This window comes from Bos indicus, chromosome 6 (assembly GCF_029378745.1).
Source record: "Bos indicus isolate NIAB-ARS_2022 breed Sahiwal x Tharparkar chromosome 6, NIAB-ARS_B.indTharparkar_mat_pri_1.0, whole genome shotgun sequence".
NCBI classification, from domain to species: domain Eukaryota; kingdom Metazoa; phylum Chordata; class Mammalia; order Artiodactyla; family Bovidae; genus Bos; species Bos indicus.
The window spans coordinates 95,128,907-95,152,725 of record NC_091765.1 but is presented as its reverse complement, the minus strand read 5'-3'; the positions used below and the strand labels follow the sequence as shown (position 1 = coordinate 95,152,725).

Genomic DNA, 23,819 nt, shown 5'->3' with positions numbered 1-23,819 from the left:
AATCTGGCTGTGTGTTGCATGTGTGCTAAGTTGCTTCAGTCGTGTCTGACTCTGCAACGCCATGGGCTATAGTCGGCCAGGCTCCTCTGTCTATGGGATTCTCCAGGGAAGAATACTGGAGTAGGTTGCCAAGCCCTCCTCCAGGGGATTTTCCCCACCCAGGGATCGAATCCGTGTCTCTTATATCTCCTGCATTGGTGGGTGTGTTCTTTACCACTAGTGAGATCTGACTTCATTTGCAAAAAAGTGTGAAAAAATTTAAACCCAGAAGTGTTCTCAAAACTAGCAGGAGTTGCGGCAGTAAACATTTGATGAGATTGTTAGATTCACTGGGAATACAGGCAAAACTGTTGGCTAACTGTTTGCCAGGGAGAACCAGGGAAAAAGACAGCTGTAAAGAGTACTCCTTGTGTCAGAACAAACCTCAAACAGTGATTTTAGGAGCTATCCTTTCAAAGCAGCTTAAATTTCATTGGCCTGTTAAACAATTCATCCCCAGGATATTGTTGAAAACAATAAAGCAATTAGCTGGCAATTGTTGCAGTTTAATAGGTAGGTGAAGGCAGAGAAAGAAACAGTTAAAGAAAGTGCTGCCAAACCACTGTCATCTGAGAATGATCTGGGCTCTCCAAGGCTGTGTGCCTGGATAGCATACGAGGCTTGACAGAGTGCTGGGTGGGGTGGGCTGGGTGATAGACTTCACAAAAACAGCATGGTCAGTAACAGTAACAAGCCCCAGAGGGAAGGTACTGTTGCAGGAAGGAGGACCCCTTCCAGGCCCCAAAACTGGGCTCTTGTCTAACACTTGGAAATGAATTGTCTGAGGAGACATATGTGTTGACAAAGCAGGAGATTTTATTGGGAAAGAGCACCTGGGCGGAGAGCAGCAGGGTAAGGGAACCCAGGAGAACAGCTCTGTCACATGGCTTGATGTCTCGGGTTTTATGGGGATGGGATCAGTTTCCGGGTTGTCTTTAGCCAATCATTCTGACTCAAGAGTCCTTCCTGGTGGTGCATGCCTTGTTCAGCCAAGATGAATGCTAGAGAGAAGGATTCTGGGAGTGGTCGGACATGTGGTGTCTCATTTTGACCTTTCCTGAACTCTTCCAGTTGACGGAGGCTTATTAGTTCCGTGTTCCTTACCAGCACCTCCTGTCCTAAAACAACTCATGCATGTGGTTACTATGGTGCCTGGCCAGGGTGGGCAGTTTCAATCAGTGTGCTTCCTCTAACAGTAACAGTACCAGAATTGCTTCAATGTATTATCTACAATGTCATTTCCAACAAATAATTCTGAGACATGCAAATAAACAAGAACATATCACCTATACATTGGGGGGAAAAAAGCAGACTGTAAGTGACTAGATGTCAGGTTTAATAGAGAAAGACTCAAAGTAGCATTATAACTATGCTTAAGAAACTAAAAGGAAACTGACTAAAGAGGTAAAGAAAGCCATAATGACAATGTTGCAACAAGTACAAAGTATCAAGGAGCTATAAATGATGAAAAAGGAACTACATGGAAATTCTGGAGTTGAAATTTTCAATGAAAACTTCATTGGAGGAGCTCAACAGCAGACTTGAGAAAGCAGAAGAAATAATTAGCAAAGCTGAAAATAAATTGATGGAGATTTTGCAACCCAAAGAGCAGAAAGAAAAAAAATGAATGAAGAAAACTAGACACTCAGAGGAATATGAGACAGTACTAAGTACATCAATGCACACAAAGTGAATACCAGAAGGAGAGGAGAGATAAGAGCAAAAAAAGTGTGAAGAAATAGCAGTTGAAAATTCACAAAATATATTGGAAAACATTACACATCCATGAAGTTCAGCAAACTCAAAGGATAAATGCAAAGAGATCCACAGACAGACAAGTCAGAGTAAAAATGGTGAAAGTCAAAGGCAAGGAGAAAAATCTTGAAAGTAGCAAGAAGAAAATAACTCATTACTTACAGGGAACCCCACTAAAATAAACAGGCAATTTCTCATTAGAAACAGTGGAGGTCAGACATCAGGGAGAGAACAACCAAGAATCCTAAATGCAGCAAAGTTATCATTCAAAAGTAAAAGTAGAAAAAAGATGTTAAAAGATAAGCTAAAAGTGAAAGAATGCATTAATCTCAGCCCTATCTTTGAGAAATCTAAAGAAAGTTTTTCAGGCTAAAAGCAAATGATCTTTTTTTTTCAAATCCATACAAGAAAACAAAGAACACTATAAAGGTAATTATGCAGTTGTGGAATTACATAATATAATTGTAAAAGAGAGTATAAAAGTGTATTTCTTACCTCTTCTTGTCTTTTAATTTAAAAATCAATTGTATAACGCAAAAGTGAAGTTGCTCAGTCGTGTCCAACTCTTTGCGACCCCATAGACTGTAACCTACAAGGCTCCTCTGTCCATGGGATTTTCCAGGCAATAGTACTGGAGTGGATTGCAATTTCCTTCTCCAGGCGATCTTCCCAACCCAGGACTTGAACACGGGTCTCCCGCATTGTAGACAGATACTTTACTGTCTGAGCCACTTGTTGAACTTATGATATATAGAAATGTAATATATTTGCCATTAACAGCACGAAGGAGGTGAGTGCGAACACAGCTTAGCTGGGCTTAGGAAAATTCCAAATGCTAACTCAAATTCGTAGAAACAAAGTAATACATCCAGAAGCAGTAAAGGATGATGATTCATGGTCTTTCCCATAACCCCTCTTTGCTAAATGTGATACTGATTTTATGTGCTGTTTTTTACCCTCTCCTGGAATCCTAGGTAGTTCCCCTGCTTGTACTCTTTTGTGATGCAGGAGGGAAAGAAGAGAAAGAAAATTAAGAGGCAGGAGCCAAGGATCAACAAGGGGTCCCTCTGCTGCATTTCCCAGGGGAGCTGAACCCTGGGAGTTAAGAGAAGTTATATGTAAGAAAAGAGAACTTAAAGAATGGAGGTGGAATTTCATCAGGATATTCGATCAATTTACATAGAAAGGAGAACTAATTTTGACATTGCCTTTGGTTTGCTGATCTGTGCTTTGGATAGGAAGCTTTCTGAGCTATACTATTTTTAGGGAAAAAAATACCTACTACATTCTCTACTAGCTTTTCTCACATTTGCTTCAAGTTTTCCATCAGTGATTTTTTTCCCCATCTTATATTTTAGACATTTTACCACTTGGTCCGAATGATACTTTTTATTTTTTACATCAGTGATGTTAATGCTGATGCTGAAGCTGAAACTCAAATACTTTGGCCTCCTAAAAGGAACAGCTGACTCATTGGAAAAGACTCTGATGCTGGGCAAAATTGAGGGTAAAAGGAGAAGGGAGCAGCAGAGGATGAGACAGTTGGATGGCTTCATTGGCTCAAAGAACATGAATTTGAGCAAACTCCAGTGGATAATGGAAGACAGAGGAGCCTGGTGTGCTACAGTCCATGGGGTCACAAAGAGTTGGGCACCACTTAGCAACTGAACAACAACAAAGTTAATTAATAATCTTCTTTATTATTTCATTAATGATATTAATTGTTAACATTTCCTAGCCAAATAAGAGGCAGTTTGAAATAGAGTAGTTAAGTGAGAGATTGTGTTTTAGTATACTTTCTGTCATAAATACCCTGGTGGCTTTGGATTATCTATTTAAATCCTTTGAGTATCAAGTCTTTAACCTGTTAAATGATGGGGATGAATTGCTCAGGAGTTGCAGGGGTAGATTTCAGTAGGTTTGTGAACACCCAGAAACTGTATGTACAATTTTCTCAGTGTATATGTTTAGTTTTTGTTTGGTGGTTTTAATCAGGAAAGAGATTCTATAACTTTCCAATGATTTCCCAATGATGGAATGATTTCCCAATGATAGAATGATTTCCTTAGAAAGGTTAAAAAAAGCCCTCTGGGCTGTGTTTCAAGATCTCTTATAGCTTTAAAATTATGTAATAACATTAACTAAGCCTTGCATTTTTCCAATCTTGAATATTCTAACTTTGTTTACCTATTGCCAAGCAAAGTGTGATTGCTTCTCAGTTTATTCAGTGTCTCATTGTCTGTGAAAGGACTGGTTCAAAAATGAAAAATATTTTGTTGGCCTCTCCTATTATGTATTCCTACGTCAATACTCCTTGATTCACAAAGGCTGTGTGACTGCTTTTGTATTGGAATCAAAAGAGAGGTGTCACCAGTTCTGCTTTTTGTTTGTTTAAATCTATCTTTTCAGCTGGAGTCTTAACAGATCATTTAATCCAGCCCATTCCTGAATGTTGAAAATAAGGAGCATGAAGGGAAACTAAGCATTTCACTGATTTAATTAAGACTACACTTCTAGTCCTGAGCAGCTGTGGGGTGAGTATCTTTCCACCAGTCTTTCCAGTCTTTTTAGAGCCTCATCTTGCTTTTTAGGTTGTTTGTTTTTTGCTTGTTTTTCTTTTTTTCCAATCTTTTAGAGTCTTGTTTTACTTTATGCTGAGATTTTACACCTCTATTTTATACTCAGTCATGAACTATACTGTCCTTTTACAAAAGTAGAAGACAGTCGGAAATAGTCTCATGTGATTCAATCAGTAGTGGATGAAGCATGAAAAAAAAGATTCCTTTAAAAGATGTTTGAGGAAGTATAGCTTTGTTTCATTTCTAGTGAAAGGGGTAAAGTAATTTAAATGGATCTTGTTTATTAATTGACACATAGATTGAATTGAACTTAAGAGCACACACTGCAACTTTAATCACAGTTTAATTCTTGCCTTTAGAGTCTTAGCTATTAATAACACTTTTTCTATAGATGATCGGGATGTGACTCAGTACACAAAATGAGGGAAAGTGAAAAGCCTATTTTATGTGTAATGTTAAACACAGAGAACACACTTATTTTCCTTGATGTTTGTGAGCTAGTCAAAATCATCTCACCTTTATTTACCCCAGAAGAAAGCTAAATGACATTCCTTCAAGAACTGGGGGAATACACTATTTGAATCTTGTTTATAGAAAACAGTGGAATATTTTCCAGGTGACTGTTTCTAATAAAAGCATGTAAAGCTCATTAAAAAAAAACAATGAACATACATAAGCAACTTTACAAGACCCGCTATGGAAGGATATAGGAAAATTTCATATCCTAGAAAATAGTTAAAGAAGGCACATTGGTCAGGGTCCTGCCAGAAAAAAAGAAATTATTTGAAGTCCTTCAAACACAAGAAAGTCGATAAAAGGAATTTCTGATACATGAATAGAAGAACAGCTGAACTGGTTTTGATTGGAGTAACCCAGAAATTAGGTACAGCAGGAAGCCCTTACTTTCCCAATGGAGAGTAAAACAAAGGGAGAGATGATATTACTAGAACCCAGAAATGAGGGCATCTGAAGAAGGTAGAACCACAGCAGTGGCTGCCTAGCAAGAGACAAGCCATGGATAAAATACAGTACCTGTAAGAATAGTCTCTGGAAACAGAAACACCCCAGCTTCTCCTCCCCCTAAACTTCCATGAGTTTCTCTCAATGCTAAACTTACTGGGAAGCTGAGAGTAGGGAGTCTGGGAAATATAGATTAACATAATGCAGAGTAGAGAGGAGAAAGAGTGGTGAAAGACTCTGATAGCAGACAGGGAGAGGACAAACAACTGGAAAGGTAGTCTATTTGCAGAAACAATACCAAATATTCAATGATTATATGGCAGTGTAAGAAAATATGTAACCAGGTGCTTAAAATTAGATGGATACTTAACTTTTCATTAAATATGAGACATGTCTCTGGTTGGAAGGTACATAGAATCAGGAGAAGCTGAGATGAGATGTGACTTGTCCTGTGACAAGATTTGATGTGCAGAAAAAGTAGGGAGCTATAGAGGGAAGAGATGTAGTAAAAAAAAAAAAGGCAATGAATTATCTGGAAGTATATATATGAAATGGGGGTAGAGAAGGAAATAGGTGGTGTGCTCAAGTGAGGAGACCAGGAGAATAATTCCTTCATCCTCTTTCCCTTCCTTTTGTCCTTACTTCCTTTCTCCATTAAATCAGTAAGTGTTTATTGAGCACCTTCTATTTGCCTTTTAAAAAACTTTTTAGTTTATATTGGAGTACAGTCAATTGTATTAAATAGAGAGCATATTAAAAAGCAGAGACATTACTTTGCCAGTAAAGGTCTATCTAGTCAAAGCTATGGTTTTTGCAGTAGTGATGTATGGATGTGAGAGTTGGATAATAAAGAAAGCTGAGCACCGAAGAATTGATGCTTTTGAACTGTGGTGTTGGAGAAGACTCTTGAGAGTCCCTTGGACAGCAAGGAGATACAACCAGCCCATCCTAAAGGAAATCAGTCCTGACTATTCACTGGAAGGACTGATGCTGAAGCTGAAGCCCCAATACTTGGCCCCCTGATGTGAAGAACTAACCCATTGGAAAAGACCTTAATGCTGGGAAAGGCTGAAGGTGGGAGGAGAAGGGGACGACAGAGGATGAGATGGTTGGATGGCATCACCCACTTGAAAGACGTGAGTCTGAGCAGGCTCCAGGAGTTGATGATGGACAGGGAATCCTGGTGTGCTGGAGTCCATGGGATCGCAAAGAGTCAGACATGACTGAGTGACTGAACTGAACTGATAGTTAACAATGTTGTGACAGATTCAGGTGGACAGCAAAGGCACTCAGCCATACATATACATATATCCATTCTCCCCCAGACTCCCCTTCCATCTAGGATTCCACATAACATTGAGCAGAGTTCCCTGTGCTATATAGTCGGACTTTGTTGATTGTCCCTTTTAAATATAGAAGTATACATGTCAATCCCAAACTCCCTAACTACCTTTCTCCCTAACTTTCCCCCTGGTAACCAGAAATTCAATCTCTAAGTCTGGGAGTCTGTTTCTGTTTTGTAAATAAGTTCATTTGTATTGTTTCTTTTCAGAGTTCACATATAAGGGATGTCATATGATATTTCTCCTTCTCTGTCTGACTTACTGCACTCACTATGATAATCTCTAGGTCCAGCCATGTTCCTGTTAATGGCATTATTTCATTATATTTGCCTAGTGTCCCATCGCTCAGTCATGTCCAGCTCTTTGCGACCTCATGTACTGCAGCACGCCAGGTTTCTCTGTCCTTCTCCATCTCCAGAAGCTTGCTCAAACTCATGTCTATTGAGTCTGTGATGCCATCCAACCATCTCATCGTCTGTTGTCCCCTTCTCCTTCCTTCAATCTTTCCCAATATCAGGGTCTTTTCCAAAGAGTCAGCTCTTCGCATCAGGTAGACAAAGTATTGGAGCTTCAGCTTTAGCATACAATAACCTAGAGTAGGCACAAGATACACAGTGAATAAAAAAGCCTGGCTCTTGCCTTTGCGAGGCTTACAGTTTAATTAAATAAATAATAAATACATCATTAAACAAAGAAATGTGTCATTTCAAGCTGTGGAAAGGCTATAAAGGAAACAAACATGATGACATTAAACATAAAAATGTTCCATAATAAGAAACAGATCAGATCTTTTGACCCTTCATGCAGAAAGTGTTAAATAATATTTTGGTCATACTTCCTGATACTATGGAAAATGAATGATTCATTGCAGATTCTTGACCAAGGAAGTGGAATGGGGGAAAAAATGATGTTTTTTGCTTTTTGTGATGGAGTAGACTCAATATACTAGGCTATGACAGCAAGATAAAATATAAATTTAAACTATGTCAGCAGTTGTGGACAGAAAATAGCTAGCCAAGATATCTCAACTTAATGACAACTTTGATTTGGGATTTAAGAAGAAGTCAGTTTGATGAATTTAACTTGGATGTTAGTGTTAGCTGCTCAAGTTGTATCTGACTCTGTGCGACCCTATGGACTGTAGCCCTCCAGGCTCTTCTGTCCACGGAATTCTCCAGGCAAAAATACTGGAGTGAGTAGCCATTTCCATCTCCGGGGAGCTTCCCGATCCAAGGATCAAACCCTGGTCTCCTGCATTGCAGGCAGATTCTTTACCGTTGGAGCCACTTGGGAGGTCAGAATAATAACGATGTCATTAATATGAAAAGAAATGTTGGGAAAATAAGCAAATCTACAGAAGAAAGAACTGTTTTGAACACATAATCTTAAAGATGATTTCCATTAGAAAAGTGATGCAGATAATTCGCCTGATGTGAGTGATTTATTTGTAAATAGTTAATAAAGAGAAACTTCAGTGTGGGGATGGTCAGGGTATGCTCATAGAAATTTGGAGTTTTGTAATATGCTTTTAAGACAATCACAGAGTGTAATACCAGCTACATGACCATTGCTTTTATGCTGTCTTCTAGACTTCCTAGGCTTGAAATAAAGATGATGTACTACTGTACTAGACACAGTATTGCACAGTAAGGTCCACAAACGCACAACCACTTGCAGAGCTGAAAGGAAATAAATAAATAAATAGTTTTTAAGAAAGCTTGTGGTAAGAAAAATCAGACTGTTTTCTCAGACCAGGCACTGTTCTGCCCTGCTCAAACTGTTGTTAGCTTCTGTCTTTTTGAAAACTGGAGGCCCAGAAAAAGTCACATTAAGATAAATTACATCTGTTTCTGACTTGTTTGGTCAATCTTGCTTCTGTTAATTATTTGTGTCCTTGGCTAATTAAGTTTGAGATATAATCTAATCTACGTGTATCTGGGGAGGGTAGGGAGGTCTATTTTTGCTTATCCACAATCCCAACACAAAAGACTGTAAGTTCAGCAATGAAACCTGTAATACACTATTTTTTTTTTTTTTCCAGCTTGGAAGTTAAGAATAAAAAGTGTGAGCAATACTTCTTTGCTAGTGATTTCTTTATCTCAGTGTTCAAGAAGAGGTTGCATGGCAACTGCTTGAGGATATTGCAAAAAGAATTCAAAGTGAAATTTGAAACTAATATCATATTGTATGTTAATTATAACAATAAAAAAGAATTCAAAGTATGATGAGGATGAGAATTAGAGGAGATTGTGTCTAAAACATCTTCTATCATATACTTTATTGTAATGATATCAACACAATGAAGTTAATAATAATTTGAGAGCTGTCTTTACATTACAGTATAAGTCAAACAAGTTGCCATTGGCAAAGTAAAAAGATGAGTCTTATCTGCAGCAAATATTTCCCACATCCTGACCAATGAAATAATGGAAAACAGACTGGGAAAGAACAGAATTCTGAATCATATTACAAAAGAAGCTTTAAAGTTTCCAGGAAAGTTTGGACAACTCTCCTTGGGAGACTCTTGTAAGGTGTACAGAGCTATGAATTAAGTGCTCATGAGAAAGAGGATTTTTAGAAGCCAGAAGATAGATGTTTAAATATGCTTATGCTATTTTATTTGAAGCCAAAAAAGGAGACACTGGGATTGTTTGTCATATCTTAACTGTTGCTGAGAAACTAAGAAAGGTATTTCCAAACTAAGATGCCAGCTAACGCTGGAAAACCTTGGGGGCTGCTTGCCAAGACTATAAACTCCATTTGTCACAGAGCCTGTATAGTACAGAGCTTCTTCTAAATTTATCGTTTCCATTTGTTTTTGTCATGGGATTATAAACAATGTGAGGTTAGACGCATGAAATTGCTATATGTGTTGCTTCTTTTAGCTCTGTCAGAAGCAGCTTTGTTTAATATCAACTGCACTGTTAAAATCTATAAGGACTCAAATCCACTAGATCCTAAGGTTTTAAAAGGTTTAGGGATGGTTACCTTGTTCTTTTCTGTAAGCTCTACATTGCTACGGATGAATGAATGAAAGAAGAGAATGAATAAATTATGGACTAAAAATCACCTAGAGGTGTTTATTCAATGTTTTGTGAAATGTGCTATTGAGTAGATATGGTAAATAGGACAATATGAAATTGCTGATATATTATTATTGATCTATAGAAGTGGTGATTTCCTGTGGTTCATCTGACTAGTTAGTAGTTCATTTTCTTTCCTTCTCCACAGTATCATAATCAGGATAAATCAGTTTGTTAGACCTCTATTAAGGGCTGGATATTCAGATAAGTGTTTTTCCATGTTATCTTGTTTCTACTGCTAAGTTGCTTCAGTCGTGTCCGACTCTTAGCGACCCATGGACTGCAGCCTACCAGGCTCCTCTGTCCATGGGATTTTCCAGGCAAAAGTACTGGAGTGGGGTGCCATCGCCTTCTCCGCCATGTTATCTTATTTAACCCTTAAAGCAACCCTCCATGAAACCTCCATGAAGTTGCTCAGTTGTATCCAACTCTTTGCCACCCCATGGACTGTAGGCATCCTCCATCCTCCATCCATGGGATTTTCTAGGCAAGAATACTGGAGTGGGTTGCCATTTCCTTCTCCAGGGGATCTTTCCAAGCCAGGGATCGAACCCGGGTCTTCCACATTGTGGGTAGACGCTTTACCGTCTGAGCCACCAGGGAATCCCTAAAGCAACCCTAGTAGACAGAATTCTAAAATGGCTTCTGAGATCTCCACCCCAGTGTACATTTTTGTATATTATCACTGGAACTGTGAATCTTGTAGATTTTATGTATATAATTAGATTGTGTTATGTAGCACCGTTGACTTTAAGAAAGTGAGATTATCCTGGTGGGCCAGACCTAATCAGACAAACCCCTTAAACAGTATGGGTGCATAGATGGAGCAAAGAGGAATTCAGAAGTTTAGAGCAAGAGAAAGATTTGATGTGAGGAAGATTTTTCCATTGCTGGCTTTGCAGATGACCAGATGTCAGGGAATGTGGCAGCTTCTAGATATTGAATGGTTGTCCACTGATAGATGAGAGGATAAAGAAGATGTGGGACATATATATATATAATGGAATATTAGCCATGAAAAGAAATGAAAGTGGGTCATTTGTAGAGATGTGGATGGGCTTAGAGTCTATCATCCAGAGTGAAGTAAGTCAGAAACAATAAAGCAAATGTTGTATATCAATACACATATGTGGAATCGACAAAAATGGTACAGATGAACCTAATTGCAGGGCAGGAATAGAGATACAGAGGTAGAAAATGGATGTGCGAACATGGGGCAGGGGAAGTGGAAGGCAGGATGAATTGGGAGATTAGGTTTGATATAAATACACTACCACATGTGAAATAGATAGCTAGTAGAGAGCAGCTTCCAGTACAGGGAGCTCAGCTCAGTGCTCTGTGTTGACTTAGATGGGTGGGATGGGAGAAATGGAGGTCAAAGCCGGTGGAGAGGGGGTGGTACATGTATATATATATAGCTATTCACTTCATGGTACAGCAGACACTAATACAACATTATAGAGCAATTATATTCCAATTAAAAAAAAAGGGTGGTCCTACACCTACAGTAATAGGAAAACAAAAGACTCAGTACAGCAAGAGCAAGGACATACATTCTGCCAACAGCTCGTGAGCTTTCTGCACGCTCGTGTTTAGTCACTCGGTCCTGTCTGACTCTTTGTGACCCCATGGACTGTAGCCCACCAGCCTTCTCTGCTCATGGGATTTTCCAGGCAAGATTACTGGAGTGGGTTGCCAGTTCCTCCTTCAGGGGATCTTCTCGACCCAGGGATGGAACTCTCATTTTCTACATCTCCTGCATTGCAGGCAGATTCTTTACGGCTGGAGCCTAAACCCCAGATGAAAATTATAAATGTAGCTGAAACCTGGGTTTTATCTGGTGAAGCACTGAACAGAGAACCCAATCATGTGCAATCCACAGAAAGTGAGAGTATTTGTGTTGTGTTTCAGTTCAGTTGAGTCACTCAGTTGTGTCCGACTTTTTGCGACCCCATGAATTGCAGCACGCCAGGGCCTCCCTGTCCATCACCAACTCCTGGAGTTCACTCAGATTCACGTCCATCGAGTCAGTGATGCCATCCAGCCATCTCATCCTCTGTCGTCCCCTTCTCCTCCTGCCCCCAATCCCTCCCAGCATCAGAGTCTTTTCCAATGAGTCAACTCTTCGCATGAGGTGGCCAAAGTACTGGAGTTTCAGCTTTAGCATCATTCCTTCCAAAGAACACCCAGGACTGATCTCCTTTAGAATGGACTGGTTGGATCTCCTTGCAGTCCAAGGGACTCTCAAGAGTCTTCTCCAACACCACAGTTCAAAAGCATCAATTCTTCGGCACTCAGCCTTCTTCACAGTCCAACTCTCACATCCATACATGACCACCGGAAAAACCATAGCCTTGACTAGACGGACCTTTGTTGGCAAAGTAATGCTGTGTTTAAGTCCATATGTTTGTAGTGTTGGCTTTACAGCAATAGAAAATGAAGGCAAATCGTCTAAACCTTTTCATTTCATGTTACAAAAAAGGAATGAAGACTTGATAGTAATGCCTAATTTTCTCAAGGACAAACAGAAAATGTTTTAACATGAAGATTTTTGATTATGTGGCTAATATATATATATATATATATATATTTCTAATGTGCCCTTATGCAAGAGGTTTGGAAGAAGTGAGAATTAGAGTTCTGTCAAGTTCATGGTAAATTCTCCATAGATGAGAGGGCACAAAAAAGTCCTAGGGAAGGTCCCTTACTTGTGACTCTACCACGCATTTGATATTTCTGGGTGTTTTTATGAGGAAGGTAAAGAGCCTCTGTGAACGCAGTTTGGGTCGAAAGATATTTGGCAAGAAAGAATCGCATGTGTCAGGTGAGCTTTAATATCTTTTTAAAGTTGAAGATGCATTTGTGGTTTGTGGCAACTTGCAGAGTTCATGTGATTCTTGCTGAGAAAACAGCACACCAAGTCCAGCATGTGATGAACTATTCTCTTATAAATCACATTATGCCATTTCATCACATGTTGCTATGTTTTCTGTGGATATCCAGGACTAAGAAAAGCAGCATTTAAAAAGATCACCCAGTAAGCTCCGTATCTTATTACATTAAACATTGTGTGTGCGTGGGGTGGGGTGGTGGGGGGTTGTGTGACTATGTGATATCATTCTGATTTCTAAAACTGTGGCATGGGATGGTCATATTTCATATAAATCATGTAACTAAAAAAAAGTCCTAAGGAGTTTTTTTTCCAAGTTACTTATAATCCCAATATACAGAAACTTACTGTTTTTTTAAAAATCAGCTTTCTTCTAGACATAGAGTATTTATTTGCAGATAAAAGGTAGAACAAAGATTAATACACTATAATACCATTTTAAAATAAATAAAATAAAATTTTACTTGGGAGAAAAGAAATTAAAGGCATGCTGAACTTTAGATAATTGACTTACTAATCCCATGATATGTTAGTTCTAGAAGAACTCTCTGAAGCAGAAATGGGAAAACTTCTTATGTAGAAGACCAGTTAGTAAGTATTTTAGTCTGTGAGCCACACGTGTTCTCTCACACATATCCTTGTGTGTGTTTATAGGGGAAGGAGGGCATGTTTTACAACCTTTTATATATTTAAAAACCATTCTTAGATCTGGGGCTGAACAAAACCACAGGCCATAAGCCAGAACTAGCCCAAGCAAAAATAAAATATTATGACAAACATTAAAAGATTAGAGTGATTTTTTTAGGTAAATTCTTTTATTAAAGCACAATATGCTAAGAAAATACACAAATCATGAGTGCACAGCTCAAACCATTTTCACAAAGTGACCTCATTTGAGGAATAAACTGAATTGGAGTAAAGAAAAGAGACATTTTTAGCAGCTCAGAAGCTACTCTTCTGCCCTGGCAGCCGTGGAGGTGTGGCCAATGTCTGTCCTCGAGAAAAGACTTGCTTTTCAGCCGCCTGCAGTGTCAACAAGCTGACTGCCCTGAGCTGCAGCTCTTTCATGTGGCCACTGAGGCTCAGGTCTTCTAGGGCAACCTCGGCTAGTAAACAAGTCCAGGGGGTTGTTACAGCCTGACCACTTCTAGCCAATGTATTGATGAAAGTGAAAGTGTTAGTTGCTCAGTCATGCCCAACTCTTTTGCTATCCCATGGACTGTAACCCTCCAGGCTCCTCTGTCCCTGGAATTTTCCAGGCAAGAATACTGGTGTGGGTAGCCATTTCTTTTTCCAGGGAATCTTCCTGACCCAGGGGTCAAACCTGTGTCTCTTGCACTGCAGGCAGATTCTTTACTGTCTGAGCCATCAGGGAAGCCCCAGTGTAATGATAGAACTCCTGTATTTGACAATCATTTTGTGGAACTTCCCATTGGATTGGCTGAGACTTTCTCTAGCCTGTGTTATACTTCAAGGATTTTTTTGCTCCATTTTGTTTTCTTGCACAGATGTCAGAGCAGCACAGTGTATAGAGACAGTCATTTCTCAATAAGGCTTTCACCCACTTGTATTTTTCAACTGTTACTTGTTAAGAAATTTATTGCTGTCTTAATCTGTCTCAGCACCTGCTTCTTAGAGGACTCAGAATGACATCTGTCCCCTTCCATCCTCTCCTCCATGGTGTCAAGCATAACCACTACCCTCACTTTTAAACCTTAGGTAGTTCCCTGGATTGAATTGAGTATAAGTTGAATCATACACTAGATAGTCGTTTGTAACTGGCTTATTTTGTTCAGTATTTTGTTTGTGGGATTCATCTTTCTCATTCTTAAGGCTATGGATTGTTCATTCTTATTTAGTTTTCCATTGTATAAATGCACCATGATTTATCTACCCATCCTACAATAGATGGACATTAGTTGATGGGGTTATTATATAGAGAGATGTCACAAACATGGTTGCATGTGTCTTTTGGCAAACACTAGATTCATACCTTTTGCTTGGGTTTATACCTAGGACTTTATTTTTTGGGCTCCAAAATCACTGCAAATGGTGACTGCAGCCATGAAATTAAAAGAGGCTTACTCCTCGGAAGGAAAGTTATGACCAACCTAGATAGCATATTGAAAAGCAGAGACATTACTTTGCCAACAAAGGTCCGTCTAGTCAAGGCTATTGTTTTTCCTGTGGTCATGTATGGATGTGAGAGTTGGACTGTGAAGAAAGCTGAGCGCCAAAGAATTGATGCTTTTGAACTGTGGTGTTGGAGAAGACTCTTGAGAGTCCCTTAGACTGTAAGGAGATCCAACCAGTCCATTCTGAAGGAGATCAGTCCTGGGATTTCTTTGGAAGGAATGACACTAAAGCTGAAACTCCAGGACTTTGGCTACCTCATGCGAAGAGTTAACTCATTGGAAAAGACTCTGATGCTGGGAGGGATTGGGGAAAGGAGGAGAAGGGGACGACAGAGGATGAGATGGCTGGATGGCATCACTGACTCGATGGACGTGAGTCTGAGTGATCTCCGGGAGTTGATGATGGACAGGGAGGCCTGGTGTGCTGCGATTCATGGGGTTGCAAAGAGTCGGACACGACTGAGCGACTGACCTGAACTGATACCTAGGACTGCGATTACTAGGTCATATGGTGCACGTATGCTCAGTTTTAGTCAATTTCATCAAACAAATTTCCAATGTTCTTATATAAATTTACAGTCTCATCAGCAATGGTAGCTCCAACTGCTCCATAAAAAAGTCTTTCATATTTTAGCCATCCTAGTGGATGTAAAGTTAATTACATTATATTTATAACTTGAATGTTATTGAGAATTGAATGCAGTTTGTATGTTTATTGGCCACTTGGATGTTCTCTTTTGTAAAGTGTCTCCAAGTATTTTGCATATTTCCCCTTCTACTGTATTCCATTGTACACATTTTTCATATTGATTTTTTGATGTTCTTTATATATTCTGGATAGTAATTATTTGTTTAATATATATATATTTCAAATATATTCTACTGTTTTTACTCTTTCAATGGTGTCTTTTCATGGAAAGAAGTTTTTAATTATGATATAGTCTAATTTATTACTTTTTCTTCATGGTTAATACTTTTTGTGTTTATTTGCCTGCCCTAGGAAATAATGTCATGAAGATGTTTTCCAAAGTCATCTGCATTGTTTCAACAGTTAGCTTTTGACTATATTTTTTGTGTATAAATGATGTTGTGGTCATTATTCACTTTTTAATAAAAACATTCAATTTTCTAGCGCATTTATTGAAAAAGCATCTTTTCAGCAATGCATTAAATAGACATCCAGATCATAAAATGAAATGATGCTTTCTCTACTTTCAATTCTGTTTCATTGATCTGTTTCCTCTTCCTTGTCTTATTATCATATTTTCCTAATTATTAGAGCTTTGTACTGTATCTTGATATATAGCACTGCAACTTTCAGCTTTGTTCTTCTTCAAGAATGCTTTGGCTATTCTTGGGCCTTTAAATTTCCTTAACTATTTTATCACCATCTTGTCAATTTTCACTCAGTTCAAGAAATTAAATCTATGGATCAAACTACCGCACAATTGTACTCATCTCACACACTAGTAAAGTAATGCTCAAAATTCTCCAAGCCAGGCTTCAGCAATATGTGAACCATGAACTTCCTGATGTTCAAGCTGGTTTTAGAAAAGGCAGAGGAACCAGAGATAAAATTGCCAAAATCTGCTGGATCATGGAAAAAGCAAGAGAGTTCCAGAAAAACATCTATTTCTGCTTTATTGACTATGCCAAAGCCTTTGACTGTGTGGATCACAATAAACTGTGGAAAATTCTGAAAGAGATGGGAATACCAGACCACCTGATCTGCCCCTTGAGAAATTTGTATGCAGATCAGGAAGCAACAGTTAGAACTGGACATGGAACAACAGACTGGTTCCAAATAGGAAAAGGAGTCGTCAAGGCTGTATATTGTCACCCTGTTTATTTAACTTATATGCAGAGTACATCATGAGAAACGCTGGACTGGAAGAAACACAAGCTGGAATCAAAATTGCCGGGAGAAATATCAATAACCTCAGATATGCAGATGACACCACCCTTATGGCAGAAAGTGAAGAGGAACTAAAAAGCCTTTTGATGAAGGTGAAAGTGGAGAGTGAAAAAGTTGGCTTAAGCTCAACATTCAGAAAACGAAGATCATGGCATCTGGTCCCACCACTTCATGGGAAATAGATGGGGAAACAGTGGAAACAGTGTCAGACTATTTTTCTGGGCTCCAAAATCACTGCAGATGGTGACTGCAGCCATGAAATTAAAAGAGGCTTACTCCTTGGAAGGAAAGTTATGACCAACCTAGATAGCATATTCAAAAGCAGAGACATTACTTTGCCAATAAAGGTCTGTCTAGTCAAGGCTATCGTTTTTCCTGTGGTCATGTATGGATGTGAAAGTTGGACTGTGAAGAAGGCTGAGCGCCGAAGAATTGATGCTTTTTTTTTTTTTTTTTTTGAGTTAAAAAATTGAATTGATGCTTTTGAACTGTGGTGTTGGAGAAGACTCTTGAGAGTCCCTTGGACTGCAAGGAGAACCAACCAGTCCGTTCTAAAGGAGATCAGCCCTGGGATTTCTTTGGAAGGAATTATGCTAAAGCTGAAACTCCAGTACTTTGGCCACCTCATGCGAAGAGTTGACTCATTGGAAAAGACTCTGATGCTGGGAGGGATTAGGGGCAAGAGGAGAAGGGGATGACAGAGGATGAGATGGCTGGATGGCATCACTGACTTGATGGACGTGAGTCTGAGTGAACCCCGGGAGTTGGTGATGGACAGGGAGGCCTAGCGTGCTGCGATTCATGGGGTAGCAAAGAGTAGGACACGACTGAGTGACTGATCTGATCTGATCTGATGGATCAAATAGATATTTTTACAATACTGAATCTTCCACACCTTCATCATGGAATAGCCTCGCATATATTAAATCTTCTTTAATTCCTCTTACTCCTTTTTTGGTGTGAAGGTCTTCTACATGTTTTACTGTATCTATTTCTAGATGTCTATTATTCAAATACTTTTTCTGCCTTTATGATGCCCTTCCTGCCTTCCCTTTCCCTACTTGTAATTGTTAGTCTGTTCTCTATATCTGTAAGGCAGTTTCTGTTTTGTTATAGTCATTCAGTTGTTTTATTTTTTTAGATTCCACATATACCTAATAATATAGAGTATTTGCCTTTCTCTGACATTTCACTAGGCATAATACCCCCCAGGTCCATCAATGTTGGTGCAATTGGCAAAATTTCCTTCTTTTTTTGGCTGAGAAGTATTCTATTGTGTGTGTATGTATGCATTACATATATATATATATATTATATTACATATATTATATATTATATATATATATATATTATTACATATTATTACATATTACATTACATTACATATTACAATATTACATATTATTATTACATTATTACATATTATATATATATATATACACAAACATACCCACAAGATTTTTATCCATTCATCTGTTGGTGGACTCAAGTTGGTTTCATATCTTGGCTGTTGTAAATAATGCTGCTGTGAAAATTGGGGTGCATTTATCTTTTGAATTAGTGTTTTCATTTTCTCCAGACATATACCTAGGTGTGGAATTGCTGGATCACAGTGTAGTTCTAATTTTAGTTTTATGAAGAGCCTCCATTCTGTTCCACAGTGATTGCATCAATTTACATTCCTACCAACAGTGTACCAGAGTTCCCTTTTCTCCACATCCGTGTAAACATTTGTTATTTGTAGACTTTTTGATGATAGCCATTCTGACTGGTGTGAGGTGATATCTCACTGTGGATTTGATTTGCATTTCTCTGATGATTAGCAATGTTGAGCATCTTTTCATGTGCCTATTGGCCATCTGTATGTCTTCTTTGGAAGATTGTTCAGGTCTTCTCATTTTTAAATAAGGTTACTATTTTTTATATTGCGTTTTAGAAACCACATATATTTTAATATTACCCCCATATGAATATTAAATATAATATTTAATGTTTAATTTTAATATCAAATGTTGACATGATGTGCAAATATGTTTTCCCTTCAGTAAGTTAGACATCATCATTTTGATGATAGTTTCCTTTGCTATGCAGAATACTCTGATATAAATCATACCAATATTTCCTTGGATCTGTCTCTGAGGCAAAGGAAACATAAGCAAAAATAAACAAATGGGACCTAATTAAACTTAATAGCTTTTCTTCTTATTATTTTGAATGAAGCTAATTGTTTGTTAAAGAATCATGTGGGGATAAATGGAGGTAGTGAAATAAACCAGTCAGCTTCTTCATAGAATTACTATTGCAAATGTACTCAATAATTTGCTATTTCCTTGCCCTAGGGACAACTTTCTTGTCACTGTTATTGTTGTTGTTAGTGTTTAAGAGGGTTGTTGAGGAAGTCTTTAGGTCATAGCTCTCTGTGTTGCTACCAGACAACCACTTTATGCTTTTTCTCCTTGATCCTGTTTTACGCACTAGTGGCTCCCCAGGCAAGCATGATGTTCATACAAATACTTAATCAACACATTTGCTCCTCTAGTTTCACTTCCCTTTACATTCCTTGCTCTCACACAAGGGCTGTAACAGGGTCTCATCCATTTCATCATGTAATACACATACACCCATGGTTCTTGTGTCTATCAACAAGAGATATTTGTATAGGTCACTTGCCATAATGCTGCTTAACTTTAAGAAAATTATTAAAAAATTGATCAAATCTCATTTTTCTTCTGCATTTTGGTCCAGATATTATAGAAATTTGCAAGTGTGCTTTTATTTTCAGATTTTATGTGTTTTAAATATTTATTATTTTTCATGAATTAAAAAAAGAAATTAGAAAAAAAAATAAACTTCATTCTGCTATATTTAAGGGTCCAGCCAGTACATTTTGAAGTTCTCAGGTTACATTATACCTTTTAGGTAAATGAGATGTCAAAGATTTGTGATGCTTCCTTTGTGCTTTGGGTATTTTAGGATTTCTTGAGTCCTATAATACAAATGTTACTGCATCTTGAATAAAACCCTCAGCTAAGTGGTACTTATTAAAGGGGATGAAGTAGTACAGAGGCTAATGTCATCGAGTTGAAGTTGCAAAAGCCTGGGCTAAAGTATTAGATCTACCACACACATGTTGTACAATAGCTGAGAAAATTGGTTAATCTCTGTAAATTTTAATTTCTATTTCTGTATGTTGATGATGAAAATACCCACCTCACAGAGATGTGGCAGGAATTAAATGAGATAACACAGACAGAACGATTGTTATGTAATTGTTGCTAAATAAACTACTGACAAATGTCCGTTGTCAAAGTTGTTTTTTCCAGTAGTTATATATAGATGTGAGAGTTGGACTATAAAGAAAGCTGAGCACCGAAGAATTGATGCTTTTTAACTGTGGTGTTGGATAAGACTCTTGAGAGTCCCTTGGATTGCAAAGAGATCCAACCAGTCCATCCTAAAGGAAATAAGTCCTGACTATTTATTGGAAGGACTGATGCTGAAGCAGAAGCTCCAATGTTTTGGCCACCTGATGCGAAGAACTGACTCATTGGAAAATATCCTGATACTGGGAAAGATTGAAGGCAGGAGGAGAAGGGGATGACAGAGGATTAGACAGTTGGATGGCATCACCAACTCAATAGACATGAGTTTGAGAAAGCTCTGGGAGTTGGTGATGGACAGGGAAGCCTGGCATGCTCCAGTCCATGTGGTCGCAAAGAGTTGGACATGACTGAGAGACCAAAATGACTGAAACAGTGACAATTATGATTATTATTCTACATAAAGATGTTTGACTGAATCAAACTGTGAAATTGTTATGAAGTTTAATTGCAGAATTCCATTTTCCATAATCCTTGGATAGAGAGATACATGTAATTCTCCATATACAAGTAAAATCATGTTGCTGGAGAAATAGAAACTGGTAGGCAATGATTCCTATGTTCTAGGACATTCATATCTGAGGGTTGAGCTTACTGGGAGAAAAGTTTTGCACATGGAAGTGTATGCCAGCTGGTGGCATGTTATCTTTGCCTTGTCTACACCCTGACCTTTCAGCTTTATAACTTCCAAATGTTTATATAATGAGAACTGCCCTTTTAAAATTGACACAGTGATTAAAATTGAAAATGAGAGCTGAGACTGTTCTCTAATAAATAGGCTGGATCTGAGCATACATCTGTCCAGCAAAAATCTTCTAAGCAAGCAGGCACACATTTCTTTGCTTGTATCTAAAAAGTGAAGGTGACATTTATACCGTTCAATAATTTTTCTCTCCATCTGTTTATTCAATGGTGAGATTTAAGTTGGCAAACGCTACATTCACATTGATACTATTCCTAGGCTATCTTTCAAGTATTCAGCTTTTAGAGGGATGCAGCCAGAGCCTTGTTGACACATACATCTCATAAATTTCAACTTATAAGAAAACACTCCTTCAAGAAGAGAACTGTAGTCCAAGCAGAACCTACCCTACTCTGTTGGCAGTTCATCTTGCCAATGGATCTCCCAGTTCCATCAGTTTCCCAGATCCTCTAATGGGTTGTTTTAATGACTTTCCACTCATATATATAGCTTTCTTCATACCTGAATAGAGATGTACTGCAATTATGCAAAACCATCTTTCTCAGTGACTAACAGGTGAATTCCCCAAAGCATATTAAGAATATCCACAGTAACTTCAGCTTTATACTTTTAAAGGAGAACAAACATGAATGAATGAATGAATGAATGAATGGTATTGTGCTCAGTTGTGTCTGACTCTTTGCTACCCTTTGGACTGTAGCCCACCAGGCTCCTTGGTCCAGGGGATTTTCCAGGCAAGAATACTGGAGTGTGTTGCCATTTCCTCCTTCGAGGGATGTTCCTGACCCAGACATTGCACTCGCATCTCCTGTGTCTCCTTCACTGAAGGCAGATTCTTTACCTGCTGGATCATCAGGAAAGCCCATAACGATTCATGCTGCTGCTGCTAAGTTGCTTCAGTCATGTCCGACTCTGTGTGACCCCATAGACGGCAGCCCACCAGGTGCCCCCGTTCCTGGGATTCTCCAGGCAAGAACACTGGAGTGGGTTGCCCTTTCCTTCTCCAATGCATGAAAGTGAAAAGTGAAAGTGAAGTCGCTCAGTCGTGTCCAAATCTTAGCGACCCCATGGACTGCAGCCCGCCAGGCTCCTCCATCCATGGGATTTTCCAGGCAAGAGTACTGGAGTGGGGTGCCATTGCCTTCTCCATAGATAAGAATAAATACAATAAATATTTTTATTCAAATATAACTAAAATCAAGTCACAGACGTCAATTGGATAAAGGCATTTTATTTTTTTTCTCTTTTTTACCCAGCTTTCCTCTACCTAAATTCTAGTCACAGTGGCCTTCTGATTCCTTCATCAAGTTAGATCCCTTTAACTCGTTTGTAGGGCCATTATCACTAGCTGATTACTTTCCTGGGAATACTCCTCCATATTTTCATATCTCAATTCAAAAGTCACTCAATTCAAGAGGTCTTTCCTGACCATACTGTTTAACCTAGAACCTTGTTTTATTTTCTTCAGAGTGCTTAACATTATATAAAATAATTTTATGTTTCTTTCCTATGAAAACATCCTCCCTCCACTAGAGTGTAATCTACATGACAACAGGTACTTGTGTTTTGCAGTGTTTCCTCTTGTAGAAAAGCTTGTAATACAGTAGGTACTCAATAAGTATTTATTGAATAGGTGAATGAGTGACTACTATCTGCCAACCAGATTTCAGCTTTCTTCTAAGCTTCACTGAAGTTTGATTCCAACACATTTTGTTTTAAGCTAGGATCCCAAACTAATCAAATTAAGTCATGGTGACCACATTATATTATATTCCATGATACATTTATATCCCATGATACACACTGTTCAACTTTATTTCTGGTTACCAAAATCATTTTTTTTACATTCCTATTGTGAAACAGCAAAGACCTTTTCAATTAATGTATGCTCAGTTGTGTCTGACTCTTTGCAACCCCATGGACTGTAGCTTGACAGTCTCTTCTGTTCATGGGATTTTCCAGGCAAGAATACTGGAGTGGGTTGCCATTTACCTCTCCAAGGCACTTTCTGCATCCAGGGATTAAACCTGGGTCTCCTGCAATGCAGTATATAAAAAATGACTCCATCCCCTAGCTCTACTCTCTAGAAACATCCACTATCGAAATTTTCTTGGGCATTCTTTGAGAAAACTGTCACCCCCCCAAAAAACTATATATATATATATATATATATATATATATATATCTTATATAAGTTATGAAGATTAACTTATAAGTTATAGATATTTTATAAGATTCAGATATAAGTTATAGAGGTTTTAAAGTACAGATTGCAATGTAAAATACTCACTACTGTGACTTGTTTTTTATTTTACAATGGATTTTGATTTTAAAATGTACAGATCTACTTCATTCTTTCATTAGGTTCAGAGTATCCCATTGGAAAAATCCTGATTGGTATAAGTTTACATGCATTTATGAGGCTGTATAGGATACATTTTCAATAAAGGGTTTATTGGGGCAATTTTTCTTTTATTTCTGGGCAAGAATTTTGCTCTTTTAAAAGATAGCTAATTATTTCTTTGTTCTAAAGTAACATAAAATAGTTACTTTTTTTCAAGTTTCATAGTAAATCTTCTCTTTGATAGGAAAAAGCATGAGATAAGTATGGTAACTTCTTTCAGTTTTAGAAAAACAAGATGGTATTTTTAACATTGCTTTTGGTTAGTACCTTTAAACCTAGCAAGTGAATATATAATATATATCTATGTATGATTTTATTTTGAGAATAATAGCATGTCTTTACAGTAGAATTGTGAGAGATTAGTTGTTAAGGAAGTGACTGTGTTATTTTATTGAACTTCAAAGATAAATGTCTAGAAATACATCTACCTATTGTTCTATAATAAAACCTTTTTATTTTGAAATAACTTTAAACTTACAGAAAAGTTGCAAATCTAATACAAAGAATTCATACACACCCTCCACTTAGATTTCTGGTGGCTCAATTGGTAAAGAATCTGCCTGCAATGCAGGAGACTTAGGTTTGATCCCTGGGTCAGGAAGACTCCCTAGAGAAGGAAATGGCAATCCACTC

General features: G+C 38.1%; 1 long non-coding RNA gene across 1 annotated transcript in view; it reads left to right on the top strand.

The window, feature by feature from the left end:
• The first annotated feature begins 4,206 nt into the window (after nt 1-4,206).
• LOC139183547 (uncharacterized) overlaps nt 4,207-23,819 on the top strand; it is a 39,142-nt gene continuing 19,529 nt past the window's right edge. The window contains exon 1 of the long non-coding RNA XR_011567043.1: nt 4,207-4,328. This is a non-coding gene — a long non-coding RNA (uncharacterized lncRNA). The remainder of the gene's footprint in view (nt 4,329-23,819) is intronic.